The sequence below is a fragment of the Cetorhinus maximus genome, chromosome 9, assembly GCF_964194155.1.
Source record: "Cetorhinus maximus chromosome 9, sCetMax3.hap1.1, whole genome shotgun sequence".
Lineage (NCBI taxonomy): Eukaryota > Metazoa > Chordata > Chondrichthyes > Lamniformes > Cetorhinidae > Cetorhinus > Cetorhinus maximus.
This window is the reverse complement of record NC_135887.1, coordinates 130,008,455-130,014,454: the sequence shown is the minus strand read 5'-3', so window position 1 is coordinate 130,014,454 and position 6,000 is coordinate 130,008,455. Positions and strand designations below refer to the sequence as shown.

At 44.5% G+C, this 6,000-nt stretch overlaps 1 protein-coding gene across 2 annotated transcripts in view; it reads right to left on the bottom strand.

Annotated features, from left to right (window-relative positions):
- Positions 1-201: 201 nt before the first annotated feature.
- luzp2 (leucine zipper protein 2) overlaps positions 202-6,000 on the bottom strand; it is a 358,151-nt gene continuing 352,352 nt past the window's right edge. For both annotated transcript variants that reach the window (XM_078549536.1, XM_078549537.1), the window contains one exon: positions 202-1,009. The gene's annotated coding sequence lies outside the window, so the exon portion shown is untranslated. The remainder of the gene's footprint in view (positions 1,010-6,000) is intronic.

The following is a 6,000-nucleotide window of genomic DNA, read 5'->3' as shown; positions in this document are numbered from 1 at the left end:
GGCCTCAATTTAACGTCTTATCTGAAAGGCACCGCCTCAGTAGTTGACCTTGATTTTTGTGTGCAAGTGCTGGAGTGGGATTTGAATCCATTATTGTTCTGACTCACAGGCAAGAGTGCTTCCAACTGAGACATGGCTGACAAGGAAAAATTGCAGGCCATCAAAAGAATCACATACACTCAAAATATAGAGCAAGCAGCCTTTCTTTTAAACAGAACAACACATGTGACCACGTCTTTACTCAAGTGAAAAAAAATCTTCTAGATTCATTATTGCTTTTAAAACAAAACATCGGCTTGGGGAAGATCATTTTGGTAGCAGAAGTATCTTTTTGACAAACAGCTAATTAGGAGGAGGCTATTATTTTTATTAATGATTTCGATCAGCTCCTTGAATGATCATAAACTCTCTTACTAATTGCTTAACATTTCATGGTTGAACTTCTGCTCTTAATTTTAAACTTGTCATCAACCTATAGCAATCTTCCTGCTTGTTGACTTCAGTGACTAATCCGCTTTTTCGCTGTTCCCATGGACTAGAGGTCATGAAAATCATGACAGCATCAGTGTAGAGCGCATACTAAGGACCTCATTGTCAAGTGGGTGATAATAGTACGAATCAGTCTCATTAAGAAAAATGGTTTATTGCAGCCTTCTTTCACTATTGCCATTAATTCTAATGAAAACCAAGCTCTAATTAGCCTCCTACGCTCCTCTAATCACCTTAATTTTATTCTATTTATCTAAAAAAGATTAACTCGTTGGTAGTAAAAACACATCATGCTTCAGCATAGAATACAACACCTGTACTGTTTTGAACTAAAATGGCTGAAGTGATTGGCAAAGGGAATCATTTTAAATGCAAAACTGTTCTACTGTCTTATATGCAGCACTTTTGCAGGAGACAACTTTGCATTTTCATGACTAATAGCCACAGTCTCTAAATTTCCTCATTTTTGTTCTGATTTTTGTGATCCGTTTCTCAATCTTGAAGAATTGTAGATTTTCACCTGCAAAATAAGGAAAGTGTGGAATTTAAATGTTGCTAATTTGGAAAGAGCACCATCCTCAGAAAAAGCGTCTTGGAGCAATCTTTTCTTTGCTTCCCATGCTACATTGAAGACAAGCTAACCATGCCAAGATTACAACGAAAAAGAGCTTGGATTTAATATAGTGCCTTTAACGTAATGAAACATCTCAAGGTGCTTTGTAGGGGGGCTATAAGACAAAATTTGACATTGAGCCATATAAGGAGATACTAAAGCAGCTAAGTAAAAGCTTGGATAAAGAGGTAAGTTTCAAGAAGTGTCTTAAAGGAGGAGAGAAATTGAAGAGACAATTAAAGAGGTTTATAGTATTTCAGAGCCTAGGCAGTTGAAGATATGGCTGCCAACAGTGGAACAATTCAAATTGGCGATGCATCAAGAGGCCAGAATGACAGGAACATGGACATCTTTAAGACTTGAAGGGCTGGAGGATTAAGCTACAAAGATAAGAAGGTTAGGCTACAAAATGTAACTGTGGTACCCCTTACCCCTCAGCTGAGGTCAGCTAACTTAGCAGAGTCTGGGCGCGGAATCGTGGAGGGATTTTAAAACAAGAATGAGAATCTTGAAATCGTGGCGTTGTCAGACTGGGAGCCAATGTAGGTCAGTGAGGCCATTAGGAGGTAACAAAATGCAATGATGAAAAGACTTCAAAATGCAAATTATATTGTTTATGTATGAGTTCTCCCTGATATAAATGTCTCAGCTCTTCCATCTCTTTTATTTCTCCACAACTGAAAAATGTCCCTCAAAAATTGTTTACACGTCCCTTTGGGCTTTGTGTTTTTTTTTGAAGAATGTACAGGACAGGACATAAATCAAACCAGCCTTCAGTTTCTGTACACAGTGGAAGGCATTTTTCAAACTAAACTCAGCATGATGTATCGGTTTCATGTTCAACTCTGGCTCCCCGTTTTGAAGATGCTGAGAGAAGCTGGAGCACGGCTCCACAGGCAGCAGCTGTCCTCCGCTACAACGTCTGAGAGTGATTCTAGTGGGCAGGCTATTTAACCATGGATACAAGATTGATTCCTCAAACTGCAGGCATAGAATTTACATCCGCTGAATGAAAACGATTAATGGAACCCTGCCTTTTTTTAGTCGCCGTCCTTCACTGAATAGGTCAAAACGCAACGGCGATACCCCTTAGCCCTCAGCTGAGGTCAGCTAACTTAGTAGAGTCTGGGCACTGAATCCAAGGGCTGAATCTTAGGGCAGAATTTTACCACCTGTGGCTGTGGGCAGGAGTCCGACCGGGAAGTGCGCGAATCGCTGGCGCCCGCCCCCGCCTTTGCGAGACGTCCAATAATACGGCAATCAGCCAATTTATGGCCGCCACGAGGATTTTCAATCGACAGGAACAATAAAAACAGAAAATGCTAGAAAAACTCAGCAGGTCTGACAGCATCTGTGAAGAGAGAAACAGAGTTAATGCCTTGAGTCCATATGACCTTCTTCAGAGCTAAAGAGAATTAGAAATGTGAGGAAATTTATATTGTTTAAGGGGGAGTGGAGCAGGTGAAGCTGGATAGAAGGTCAGTGATAGGTGGGGGCTGAGGAGGGATTGGCAAAGGTGTCATGGACAAAAAGGCCAAAGGAGTGTTAATGGTATTCGTAAGGGCTAAAGAAGGTGCTGATGGTGGCACAAAGGTAAGAAAGCAGAGTGTGTTAATAGCAGAACAAGGGTCAGCACTCTGTGAAAGAACAACATGGAATAAGTAACAGGTAGCCCTTTTGGAGGGAGGGGCGGTGGTTGGGGAAAAGGGATAGAAAAAGGGATAAAAAGGGGGACAATAAAGGGAGATAAAACAATGAATAAATGAATACAATGAAAAAAAGAAAAGAAAAATAAGCAGACAAAAAATAAAAATACATTTTTAAAAAGGGGTGAAGATAGAGGGGAGAGTTCATGGTCTGAAGTTGTTGAACTCAATGTTAAGTCCAGGAGTCCAGATGGTTTGCTCCAGCAACTCGCACCTTGCTGGAGCAAACCATCGGGATGCTGAAAATGAGGTTCCAGAGATTGGACTGGTCTGGTGGAGCCTTGCAATACCGTCCACAGAGGGAGTCACACATCGTCATCGTCTGCTGCGCCCTTTACAACCTGGCACTGCAACGGGGAGAGGAGCTGGCTGAGGAGGAGATGGAGGAGATGCTTGTCTGCTTGAAGAGGGCGTCGATAGGGATGAGGGTGAGCAGGTCCTCAGCGGCAATACTGAAGGAAATGAGGACAATGAGGGTGCTAAGAGCACACAGAGAGAATGACGGAACTCTGTGACACCTGCCCACGACATTCTGGCAGCGATGACAAGCACCATCAAGGCCAGGGAGTGTGAGGCCGGACCATCACTTTGGTCTGAAGGCTGCACAAAGAACAGAGAAGAGGCCCTGGACAGAGAGACCTGTCTTTATCTTGTGCAGGAACCAAGGTTTCACACCTGAGTGACATAATCACTGCTCATCAGAACAAGGAGCCATGGGCAGGGAGACATTCTTGGGAGTTCATTTACATAGTGAACATTATGTACAGGTGATTAACACTGTGTCCAGGTTGTGCAATTACATCCTCTTAACCTTCCTAACGCTGTTCCTATGTCTTGCCGCTCCCTGGACATCCACAGTGGAGGTGGAGGCAGCCTGCTTACTGCTATGCCCTGTCTGCGATGACCTTGGCGGGTGTCCTCTGGAGAGCCGAGACCTTGAGGGCCCCGGACTGCTTTCGGGGTCCTGCAGTATGGCAGCGGCACCCACCTCAGTCTGTGAAGTTGGAGCTATTGAGGTCACACGAAGAGAGGATTCAGATGGGCTGGACCCTCCCAAAGCCGCCTGAGTGGATTGCCCCGGGGTGTCGAGCTGCTGGTCCACCTCCTTATGGGTGCCCCAGGGCCTGGTTGACTCCTTGAGTAGAAGGGGAAGTTGGAGTGAGATCAAGCTGACCCACACCCCTCTCACATACACACCATTCATTCTCTCACAGACACCTTCATTGTCCTCATCCCATCCATGAGACCACTCATCACCCACACATGCCAGGCATCCTTCTCATCTGGCCTGACAGGCATCCCCCTTACACTTTCCCCATCTGTATTCATGCAGGACAAGCTGACGCACAACAAGAGGGAGAAATCACAGACTGGTGGGGGAATGCCAGAAATGAAGATCCTCACGGACATTGAAAATAGAGTCATCCAAAAGACAATAATGTTCTGTGTACATAAATGATGTGATGTTTGAACATCCTAGAGAAGAGCACTGGTTTATTTGTTGTGTATAATGGTGGACAGAGATGGATTCCATGGAAGATTTTATTTGAATGTAACATGGTTTGGAGGTTTGTGATTTCAAGAGATGAGGAACTGGTTTTCTGGTGATGATGGAGGGAGAAGGAGCTGGCAAGATATTTCGATGGACAGAGTTACTGGAATTTCTGGAGGATTAAAGACTCACTTGTTTCACGCCCATCCAAACGTTCCCTGACAGGGCCTTGTACATCTGGCTATCATGGATCTCCCTCCTCTTCCTCTATCTCCTCATCAGAGGAATGGATGGCCCCCCTTAGCTCTTCCTCTGATAGGGGATCCCCACTTGGGAGTGCCAGGTTGTGGAGAGCACAGAAAACAAACACCATCAGAGACACCCTCAAACACCTGTACTGGAGAGCTCCTTTAGATCAGTCAAGGCATTGGAACCTGACTTTGAGCAGACAAATGGTCTGCTCAGTGAGGGCCCCCATTGTGCTGTGACTCTCATTATATTGGCGCTCAGAGTCAGTCCTGGGTCCTCGAACTGGTGTCAGGAGCCACTTCTTCAACAGGTACCCTTTGTCACCCAGCAGCCATTCTTCCAATGCATCAGGTCCAAATAACCATCCCGGGCACCTGGAAGTTCCTGAGGGTATAGGAATCCTGGCTGCTTGCTGGGTACTTTGCACAGACCTACAGGATGCATTGCTGGTGGTCACAGACTATCTGCACGTTGATTGACAGAAGCCCTTCCTGTTAATAAAGACTCCTGGCTGGCCTGTTGGTGCCTTAATGGTGACGTGGGTGCAGTCAGTTACACCTTGCACCCTTGGAAACCAGCCATGGTGGCAATGCCTCTGATTCATTCCGGCTGACTATTGTGGTAAGTGGGGAAGGCAATGAATTGCCCTGCACATCTAAACATGGCACCTGTAAGCACTTTAATACAGTGGTGTGCTGTACGATGGGTGATACCTGTGCATCTTTGGGGGCACTCCCTAGTTACACTGCCCTGGAGCTCGGAGGTTACGGCCCACTGTCTTTTATGTATGAAGTGAGGCTACACCTTGTGCGTTTAAATTCCATTTTCTGATCTATCGGACAAGTATGGAAAATAATTGGCAGCCACTGCCTCCCAAACATGGTGCTACAGGGAGGGAAGAAAAGAGAGAAAAATGAGCGACTAGGTGGACTGACTGCACAAGAGAAGATAACAGATGCAGCTCAGCAGCAATTGCCATAGTTTTACCGAGAGAAATGAGGATAGGGCATTGGAACTGTCAGGGAGCAGAGAAATCCCATTGTTGCTATGGCAATATGGACACGAAACAGAGTAGAACCTAGTTATCCAGGCTTCTTAACACAATTCTAGAATTCCAAATGGTCAAACATTTGATAATAGCTGGTGCTATTTAGCACCTTTTAAATAATAAGGTCTAATTATTAACGTCTACTCGAGGTTGAATGTCCATCACCAGCCCAAATTTGCATGGATATAGGTGGCAAATATTTCAGAATTTCTACAAGATAAGCTACCAATATTCTCAGAAACCTGTTAATTAGTTTTTGATTGTATTATCATATTTAAGACACTGGCTACCCTATTACAGCAATTATGCCTTTGAATATTGGGTTATTAGTGTCCCTTGAATGCACTTTTAAGTAATCCTCAAGGCCCTTTAGCGTCCTTTTGACAGGTAATTCCCATTTAAT